Below are 11,484 nucleotides of genomic sequence, written 5' to 3' on the forward strand. Positions count from 1 at the left end.
TTACACACAAACACGCAAAGCAAGCATTATTATATAAAAACACAACAAAAAGGAATAAAAATGAAAGTAAAACTATAAAGAAAACCTAGCCTAAGAGTGCCATAAATGACACTCATCAAATTCCCCCAAGCTAAACCTTTGCTTGTCCTCGAGCAAAACAAAAATCAAACTTAAAGGAAAATGATGACTTTATTTAGGTAAGCAAAAAACAAGAAAAACTAGAGAATAGAAGAATGTACACTAACTCACTTTTGTAGGAATCACGGTCAATTTTAGCACTAAAGACAAGCTATTTAAACCCCTAGATCGCCCTAGAGGACAAGTGATGCTCTCGTAAAGGTTTCCTAAGATATTAACCCATAGCTCTTTATTAAAAAAAGGCAAAGCATAAGAGGAGAAAAGAGAAAATTAAAACCTTGAAAAGAAAAGAGGTGCTTATACAATGGACTTTTGCACATGGTCAAAACACGAGAGGATATCAAACCATCTAAAACAACAAAGGTAAGCACGTTCTATGATATCGAGGGTTGATTGAAACATAGGACATGCTAAGTATAGAGAACTACCAAATTGCAATCCACCTTCATCTAAAAACAGTTTTAGCACATTTTCCCAATTGGTTTCAAATCTTCTTTTAGCAAGCATCTCTATAGTTCCTCGAAGGAACCGGAAAAACAATAGATTTGAGGTTTTCTCGACATCTTGACTTTGCACCCCCTTTCCTTAAGCTTTAACTCATAATTCCTTCCCTCGGTATATGACTCAACCACTAGGTCAAAAGGGCTTTCCCAAAGGTTATAACGTAATGGAAAAAGGTTGGGGGTAGGCTTAAAATTTAGAATTTGGTGGTACACCTAAATTGTGAAGCAAAGATTGGCCAAATCTCAACACCAAAACCAAGTAGTCACCAAACAAAAACAAACTAACACCCCCAAGCTTATTCAAAGCTATAACCACAATCATATATACAAAAAAGCATAAAACACTTCCCCCAAGCTTGAATAAAGCATTGTCCACAATGCTTAAAATAGAAAGAAACATTTACATCAAAATGTTTTTGAACTTTTTCATTTTTCACTTTTTTTTCAATTTTTGCCAAAGCTTCTTGACTTTTCTTTGCTTTTTCTCATTTTTTTTCAAATTTTCATTTTCCACTTTATTCATTGTCCTTGCCTCTTTTAACTATGGACGACTTTTTCACTTATTCACTTGCCATTATTCACAAGAAATAGAAAACAAGCTTGCTTACGAATAAGAACCAATATCCAAACTCATATACCACAATCTCCAAGAACATGATCATTTGCTTCACAAAAACCAAAAATGGAACAAAAAGAAACAAAAGGCTCAAAGTTCTAAAGATGTGGCTTGAAAAGAAGGGAAAAGGCTCAAATGGTTAGCAAGTAGGCAAATGGAAATCCAAGAACTAAAAATAAAGAATATTACCCTAGAAAAGAAAAATTACCACTCCGAAAAGATGCCTTTGTCCTCCCTAGATGGTTCTGTCTCGTGTTTGAGAATTATGAGTCAAAATTCAAGATTAGGTTCGCAATAGTCAAGGATCCATGTCCCTCATGCAAGTGATTGTAGAAGGCTTGAAAAACAATGAAACCTCACATGGTTGTAGCAAAAACTCACTAAAAGCTTCAAATTCACCAAAGGGGAACGATTGCGAGTTTTCAAACACAAAAGAATCCGGCTTCAAGGTCCCAATAGTTCTTTAAACGACTACCTTAGCATACTCTATCCTAGTTACAACCAAAGATACTCTCAAACCGTGAAAACCATTGCTTTTAGGAAGAATGATAGCCAATGTGCAAGTCCAAGTGGTACTAAGTCCAAAGCAAAAGCAAAATCAGTAAGAAAGAAAAGCAATGCCTCAAAAACATTTTATTTTATTTATAAAACCCCTTTTTTCTATTTTTTATTTCAAAGGTAAGATGTAAAAGTAAAACATAAGAAAGCAAAATTCAAAAGGAAATGTAAGAGAAAAGAGATAAAGAAGCAAAAAGAAAAAGGAAAACAAAAAGGAAATATCTACAAGAAGAAGAAAAAGAAAAGAAATAAAGAAGAAAGATTCAAAGGTAAAAGAGAAATAGAGAGTATCAAGGAAGTAAGCTAACACATATATCCCAATCAACAAACAAGTGAACATTCGGCTACAACGCCAATGTTCCAAAACACACTAATGTGTTAGAAAGCAAACATCCCCGAACCGTTCAACTTCTCCTAATCTAAACCTAAACTAAGCAGCCAAGAAAAGAAAATAAAAAGAAGAAGATTAGAAGGATCTCACCAGGCGTCGAAGCTATGCTACATCAAACAAATTAAAAGATCGTAGAATCTTGTTGACTTGAGCTTCCGCTTGGATAGTTGCTTGAACCGATCCCAATGGAATTCCTTAGAGAATTCAATGCTGTATGTTTCTACCACCTCGGGAGGAGGTGAAACAATGTGCCTAGCATTGCTTGAACTTGATCTAGCACGCTTCTTATGATGGATAGGGGCCATCTACAAGAAGCAAAGCAATTCATGAGCAATTTATTTACAATTATCATTGTTCAAGAATATCCAAAAGTAATTGCTCCAAAGTCAAGCACAAACATTATTTATTCAAAAATGACACAAGAAATGGTCACACATGAACTATGCCATGAATATTGAGACATAAGCTTGAAGCAACTAGTCATGAAGTAAAGGCAAAATAGGACACAAAAGACCAAATCATGAATCATTATGAGCAAATTAATCCTAAAACATTGAATTATCAAAGAAATGAAACTATCATATAGAATACCCATGAAAGAGAAAATGACCAACAATGGTTAATCAAGGATTCAAGCAAGGTATACAAATTCATCATGAAAAATCTTCAATATAACATCCAATAACATCATTCAACACAAATTACAAGCTAAAAGAACCAACAATGGAGTTCTACCATGAAAGCAAAAACAAGGGTTTCAAGCTTCAAAAATGAGGAAGATGACTAGAAAGTGAGAAATTATACCTCAATGAAGCTTTAAATCACTTGAAAATTGCACAATTGAAGAATATAGAACAATTAGAACACCCAAAGTCAAGTTTCAAACACTAAAACAAAATCCCAAAATTTGTAATTTAGCCCAAATTTTTCGAAATTTCAGATTCTTTTTTCTATTTTTTTTATTTGTGAAAGATTTGATTGAGGTTAATGTAATTTTATGATGAATTGAAAATAAAAGGATGAATTTCCTTGAATTTGCAAAGGAATTGAAAGGTTTGATGGGAGATAAAAGAGTAGAGGAATGAAAGGGAAGTTGGGGTAAGAGAATGGAGTGAATAAGGGGGGTTTGGGAATGAAAGGAGCAAGAAAAGGGTGGGGATAGCTGTTGTGGCTGGTGCCTGCGCATAGCTGGGTTGGTGCCTGCGCACCAGCTACGGCAGGGGCTGGGCTTGCTTGCTCGGAATTACGCAACAAAGGCCATAAACGTTGACCTACCTGGTGCGTGTGCACCAGGTAGCTTCTAGGGGGGGCTGAGTTTTCTTGAGACGCACCAAAACGAAGCCAAAAATTCTAACCCTCTAAGTGCGCGCGCACAGGGAGGTTGGTGCGTGCGCACCAGGGGGGTATGGGGGGGTTCAAAATCCGTCAAATTTCATCAAAATGAGCTTAAATTTCTGATCCCTTTGGTGCGCGTGCGCAACCTATGATGCATGCGCACCAAACAAGAAAATTCCACGCATGAACATACTCTCGTGCTTGCGCTCTCATCGGCGCTAACAAGTTCCATGATCAAGTGCTTAAAAATCACACACAAAAAATAGTTTGAAAATCACTCGATCATAAATAAAAAGTCATGAAAACTCAAACACGAGAGCATGTAACCCTATAAACTCCTTCACCTAAGCTTAACCAAACCTCATGAAACCTTGAATTAACACCGAAATTTGTGGAAATTTTCATCGATCCAATCTCATGGTACCTAAAATCAAGATAACAAAGAAGAATAAGAAAAGTTCTCAAAAATAAAAGAAATATAGAGAATTGAAAAATCATAAGAAAAAGGTTAGGAAACCGGGTTACCTCCCGAGAAGCGCTTGTTTAACGTCATAGCTCGACGTTCTCCACCTATTAAGGTGGTTGTCGGAGAAGCAATATGTGAATAAGTCCAACAAAAGCACCATCGAAATACTTCTTGAATCGATGGCCATTGACCTTAAACGGAGACGAAGAATCCATCATTGAAACCTCTACAACACCAATAGGAAAGACATTCTTAACCAAGTAAGGATCGCTCCATCTTGACATAAGCTTTCCGGGAAACAATTTCATTTTCGAATTGTAGAAAAGAACTTTATCACCAAAACAAAACTCTTTCTTCTCAATAAGCTTATCATGAGTTTCCTTGGAACGAGCTTTGTAAATACTAGCACAATCATAAGCATCAAATTGAAGCTCCTCTAGCTCATGAAGATCTAACCACCTTTTCTCCCCCGCACTTGTCAAATCAAAGTTTATCTTCTTGATTGCCCACAAAGCACGGTGTTCGAGTTCTACCGGGAGATGGCATGATTTGCCATAGACTAGGAGGTATGGAGTGGTACCTATAGGTGTCTTAAAAGCCGTTCTATAAGCCCAAAGAGCATCATCCAACTTGTCTGACCAATCCTTCCTTTTCTTGCAATCGTCTTTTCAAGGATTAACTTGATTTGACGATTGAAAACCTCAACTTGGCCGCTTGTTTGAGGATGATATGGAAGGCCAAATCGTTGATGAACTTCATGCTTTCGCAACATCTTTTGAAAGGCATTGTGAATAAAATGAGAACCATTATCGCTTATCACCGCCTTTGGTACACCAAACCTTGGAAAAATGACCTTCTTGAACAACTTCATTACCATCTGATGGTCATTAGTTGGGGAAGCAATGGCCTCAACCCATTTAGACACGTAATCCACCGCCACAAGAATATATTGATTTCCAAAAGATGAGGGAAATGGTCCCATAAAATCAATTCCCCAAACATCATATACCTCTAATTCAAGAATAGGTTGTTGAGGCATCTCATTTCACTTGAAGATATTCCCAACTCGTTGACAACGGTCGCATGTCTTAACATAACCGCATGAATCCTTGAAGAGATGTGGCCACCATAAACCGCTTTGAAGAATCTTGGTGGCGGTTTTAGAAGCACCCATATGGCCACCACTCGGATCCGAGTGGCACATCTTCAAAACACTAGGCACCTCTTCATTTGGAACACAATGCCTAAGTAAACCATCGACTCCTCGCTTGTACAAGATGAGATCATCCCACACATAGTGTCTTGCCTCTCTCTTGAGCTTCTTTCGTTGATTCTTAGAAAAGGAAAGTGGAAACTCCCCACATGCAAGAAAGTTCACTAAGTCGGCGAACCATGGGAGCTCTTTTGCCTCAATAGCATATAAGAAGTCATCGAGAATCCTATCCTCAATTGGAGGACCATCATCATGAATTTGAGAATCCTCTAGGCGAGAGAGATGGTCCGCCACAACATTTTCCTCTCCTCTCTTATCCCTAATCTCAATATCAAAAGTTTGAAGTTCGAGCACCCACCGGATCAACCTAGGCTTGGATTCTTTCTTGGCAAAAAGGTACTTGAGAGTCGCATGATCCGTGAAGACAATGGTCCTAGAACCTAACAAATAACAACGGAACTTTTCAAAAGCATGAACAATAGTCAAAAACTCCTTTTCCGTTGTGGTGTAGTTTCTTTGAGCACCATTTAGAGTATTGGACATATAATAGATCACATGTAGCTTCTTTTCCACTCTTTGACCCAAGACACCTCCAATTGTTAAATCACTCGCATCACACATCAACTCAAAAGGTAAATCCCATCTTGGGGATTGAACAATAGGAGTAGAGATTAGAGCCTTCTTTAATTTATTGAATTCCTCCAAACACTTATCATCAAATACAAACTCGGCATCCTTTTGAAGAAGATCATTAAGGGGCTTTGCAATGAGAGAGAAATCCTTGATGAATCTTCTATAAAACCCGGCATGTCCTAAGAAAGATCTCACTCCTTTCACATTGACCGGAGGTGGAAGCTTCTCAATAACCTCAATTTTTGCTTTGTCCACCTCTATCCCCTTGTAACAAATCTTATGGCCAAGGACTATGCCTTCCTCCATCATGAAGTGACACTTCTCCTAATTCAAAACCAAGTTCACTTTCTCACACCTTGCCAAACATTTCTCAAGGTTTTCAAGACATGCCTCAAATGAAATGTCACCTACGGATAAGTCATCCATAAACACTTCCATTTCCTCCCCCAACATATCTCCAAATATACTCATCATGCATCTTTGAAATGTTGCGGGAGCATTACAAAGGCCAAACGACATTTTCCTATAGGCAAACGTACCATATGGACAAGTGAAGGTTGTTTTTTCTTGGTCATCCGAGTGGATAGGGATTTAGAAAAATCCCGAATAACCATCACGAAAACAATAGAACTTGTGCCTCGTTAGTCTCTCAAGACTTTGATCAATGAAAGGAAGGGGGAAGTGATCTTTCTTGGTGGATGTGTTTAGACGTCTATAGTCTATACACATCCTCCATCCCGTGACCGTCCTCGTTAGAATGAGCTCACCTCTCTCATTCTCGACGACGGTCATGCCTCCCTTCTTTGGGGACAACATGAACGGGGGAGACCCACCTAGAACTCGAGATGGGGAATATAATTTCCTGCATCCAAAAGTTTGGTGATCTCCTTCTTCACTACCTCTCCCATTTAAGGATGTAGCTTTCGTTGTCTCTCAATAGAAGGTAGAGCACCCTCCTCAAGGGTTATGTGATGTGTACATAAAGCGGGGCTTATACCTTTGAGGTCATCAATGGTATTACCCAAAGCACCTTGGTGCTATCTAAAAACATCACACAATTCTTGAGCTTGGCGCTCACTCAAAGAAGAGCTAACAATCACGGGATAGGTGGAATTGGGTACCAAGAATTCATACCTAAGGTGTGATGGAAGAGGTTTGAGCTAAACCATTAGCACACCTTTACATTCCTTTGATGTAGCCACTTGCAACGCTTCTTGGTTAGAAATGCTCATGCACATTTGCTCTTTAACATCCTCAAGGCTTCCATTAAGCACATCTTCATACAAAGACATCTCCTTGCTAGAAGCACCTATCTTTTCCTTATTCAACAAAACATTCTCAAGAGCATCTTTAGAAGTGAGCAATTGCTCATGCATGGAAGACACAACATGATCAAGAGAATCAATCAACATGCAATTTTCTAAAGAAGAACTTGGATACTTCATACTATCATTCAAGTCAAATTCTATTACCTCATCCCCTACTTTGAGTGAAATTTTAGCACTTTTCACATCTATCAAAGCACCCCAAGTAGCAAAGAATGGTCTCCCTAGAATGATAGGAATGTTAGCATATTCGTCCATCTCAAGCATCACAAAATCCAGCGGAATAACAAATTTGCCAACCCTCAAAGGGACATCCTCTACCTTAACCTTAGGAAACTTAATTGACCTATCGGCCAATTGCAAAGTGATGTTAGTAGGTAAAAGTTCCCCTAGCTCAAGTCTTTGGTACACCGAATATGGCATAAGGCTAACACTAGCTCCTAGGTCACACAAGGCGTTCTCGATTTGCATTTTGTAAATGACACAAGGGATGGAAAAGTTTCCGGGATCTTTTAGCTTAGGTGGCATCTTGTTCATTATGATTGCACTACAATTCTCAGTCAAGTTCACCGTCTCTACATCGTCACAAGTCCTCCTACCACTCAAAATGTCTTTGAGGAGTTTTGCGTAGTTGGGCATTTGGGTGACAACTTCGGTAAATGGTAAAGAAAGGTCAAGTTGCTTGAGAATATCAATAAATCTTCCAAATTGTGTCATCTAACTTGTGTCTCATGAATTTTTGTGGGTAAGGAAGCTTGGGTTTCACAATTTCTTTCTCCAATCTCACCTCACTAGGCTTCTCAATCTCAACCTCACTCAAAGATGCACCATCTCTCTCATCTTCTACCAAAGCTTCTTTTGTGGCTTCCTTGGTGTCACTCTTCCTAGGCAAACTCTCCTCAAGAACCTTACCACTCCTTGTGACAATAGCATTGACCAGTCTCTTGGGATCTAGGCTTGGGACGGTAAAGAAGAAGGACTAGCATTGTCTTTCAAAGCATTAGCAAGTTGAGAAATTTGGTCTTCAAGCATTAACTTTCTTATCACTTACGGTCATGTAAGTGTTCAACAACTTTTTTTGGTTTTCAATGATTTCTTTCAAATTGGTTCTATGAGAAGAAGAAGAGGATTGAACATAGGAACTATCATTTTGGGTCTTTGGAGCAAAATCGAGTGGGGGACCCCTTTGAGAGTTATTTTGAAAATTTTCCCTATTTTGATTGTTCCAATTACCTCTACCTTGATTATGGTTACCATAACCTTGGTTAAGATTACCATAATTTTGGTTATGATTTTGGCTACTATAACCTTGGTTGTTATAGTTACCTCGGGAATTTAGGTTCCCATAGTTCCTATTACCACCACTTTGGTTGTAGTTGTCAAAATTGTCATGGTTGTTGTAATTCCTATTCCATTGACCTCTTTGATTCTAAAACCTAGAATCATTATTGTTTGACACATAGTTCACATGCTCATTCACATTTCCATGTTGATCATCACAAACATCCATACATACATGAGGGCAATTAGAAACATCATGATCAAACGATCCACAATCATCACAAAACAAGCATCCACTAGGCATGTTCCTAGAAGAGGGAGGTGGTTGAGAATTAGAAGACATACCTCTCCCCTTAGATTGGGAGGGAAGACTTGAAACTTGGTAGGTAGCACTTTCCAACTTCGCCTTGATAGCTGACACCTCCTTTCCCAAGTTTGTCATTTGTGAGGATAAATTGTTGATTGCATTTAGATGATCAACCGAGTACACCGAAGAGCTAATCTTCCTAGTTGACTCTCTTTCTCCATCTTGCCAATCCCTATAATACCTCACTACGTCTTCAATTATGTCTACCACTTCCTCTTCCGTTTTGTTCATGATAGGACCTCCGGCTCCTCTATCTAAACATGATTTTCCTTGAGGACTAAGGCCTCCATAGAAAATTTGAATAATTTGGTAAGTAGGAATTCCGTGGTGAGGACATTCTCTTTGATACTCTTTGTATCTCTCCCATGCTTCATAGAGACTCTCAATAGGCTTTTGCTTGAAACCTTGAATCAAAGCTCTAGCCTCCGCTGTTTTCTTTTGTGGATAGAAACGGGATAGAAACTCCTTGGTCACTTGATCCCATGTCCTTAGAGAATTCGGCTTGACCTCCTTCTCTAGCCATTCCAAGGCACGCCCTATGAGGGAAAAGGGAAAAAGCTTGAGGAAGATGAATTCTTGGGAAATTCCATTCACCTTGATAGTATTGCAATATTTTTCAAACTCCTTGAGATGATTTAGCGGGCTTTCATTCTTAGCCCCACTAAATTATCGCCTCTCTATCAAAGTGATCATTGCCGGTCTTATTTGAAAGTCATTTGCCGGTGTTGTAGGTGGAGCCATCCCACTCTCAAATCTATATGCACCGGGAATCCCCAATTCTTTCAACGCCACCCTTGGATTTTCTCCCATTCTTGCTTGTTCCTCTTGTTGTGGTTCTTCTTCACTTGAAATGCTAGGGCTCAAAGATCGTCTAGCACCCCTTAACCTTGCACTAGTGGTTCTCTCAATTTCCGGAACAAATGGCACTAGTGAATGACCACGTGCTCCATGCATAAAATCTCAAAAGAAATGGTTAATAGCACGGCTACAAGTGTAGCCTAAAAGGAAATCTTTTTGTATTTTCAATTAAAGATGAAATAGACTCGACAACTATAATAAATCACCAATATTACTCCCCGACAACGGCGCCATTTTTGACGTAGGTAAAATTAGGTCGTTTTCTACCCTTTCCTAGAGCCAAAACAAAATTTATAAACACTCGACCAACCTAATACGAGTATACGGTAAGTCAAGGGTCGAACCCAAAGGAATGAGTAGGTGCAAGCTATAGCCTAGGTCAAGCTACTTCGAAGATTGTAGAAAGATAGGGTTGGTAACTAAGGTATCGAGAAAGCTAGATAAATTGAGAAATTTAATATACTAAACACTAGGGATATAGGTTCCACATGCAAGTTCAATGATTATGCTAATTGAAGGATCACTCAATCAATTCAAACATTACAAAGGACAAACAATAGTTGCAACCAAAGGAATTTAAGAGCTATCACCTATAAGCCAAGCTAGGGTTCACTATGAATGGCTAACTAGGAAAATCACAATCAAATTCAATCAATTAAAGCAATTCTCAAATCAAGGGTTCATGTCATTGAAACTTGTAATGTAATCTAGATTAATCTTATAGGTTGAACACTCCTAGTTTAATTAATCACATGCACAACTATGTCAACAATTTAATTGTAACAATTCAATTAATCAAGGATCATCAACTAGCAAGATCATCAATCAAGCATGCTTACCCTTCTCCCTAGCAACCAATCTACTCACTAATCATGGTGGAATTGAAAAACAAAACAAATTCACTCACAATCAAATTCATTTCAAGTTTAATCAAAAAGGAATTCAATCACTCAACAAATTCTAAAGCAAAGAATGAAATTTAAATCAAACATTCAAGAATTAAAGGAAATTGCAATAAAAGTAAATTTGAAGGAAAGAAATCTTACAAACTTTCATTGATAAGAAGAAGAAATCCAGGATCAAGTTGAAATCAAAGATCAAATTCAAGTACAATCAAGTAATCTTAAGCTTCTCTCTCTACTAAATATGGAAAATAAGTGTCAAGTATAAAAATAAGTCGTCCCCCCAAAAAGGAAAAGTCTAAGGGTATAAATAGAAGAATCGAGCGAAGGGGGTCAGGACAGGCAGTGCGTGCGCACCACCCAAGCCGCGTGCGCGCACAACAAGGTTTGCGCGCACGCACCCTCTGTGCCGCGCGTGCACCCCTGCTTGGTGCTCGTGGCCTTGCCTCATTCGCTTGCTCGATCAATCTCCGCGCTCCCGAGCATCCCTATCATTGGTGCACTTGAGGCAATGCTCGTGAGAAGGGCAGCTCCTTTATCTTCCAATCGATTGAATGCCTCAAGCCAAAGCATAACTTCTAAGGCCCTCGAGCTCGCTGAGCTAGCTTGAATTGCGTTTTCGGAATCCCGAACTTTGCTCCATCAACTTTCTTGAATGCGCTCGAGCTTTCTCCTTGTTGATCAAACCTCTGGAAACTCAACACACCTACAAAACAAGTCAAGAAAACAAAGAATCGAGAGAAATAGTCGAGAAATGAACAAAATGACAAGAAAACCATTAAAAGCATGCATTTCTCTAAACTTACATACACACGTAAAGCAAGCATTATTATGTAAAAACATGGCAAAAAGGACTAAAAATGAGAATAAAACTATAAAGAAAACCTAGCCTAAGAGT

General features: G+C 38.6%; 1 non-coding gene across 1 annotated transcript; it reads left to right on the forward strand.

Moving 5' to 3' along the window:
• The first annotated feature begins 9,145 nt into the window (after positions 1-9,145).
• Positions 9,146-9,251, forward strand: LOC145573332 (small nucleolar RNA R71). Its single transcript, XR_014097380.1, has one exon. It is a non-coding gene; the product is annotated as a small nucleolar RNA R71 (small nucleolar RNA).
• Positions 9,252-11,484: the final 2,233 nt, after the last annotated feature.

Source organism: Chenopodium album, chromosome 12 (assembly GCF_948465745.1).
Source record: "Chenopodium album chromosome 12, dcCheAlbu1.1, whole genome shotgun sequence".
NCBI lineage: Eukaryota > Viridiplantae > Streptophyta > Magnoliopsida > Caryophyllales > Amaranthaceae > Chenopodium > Chenopodium album.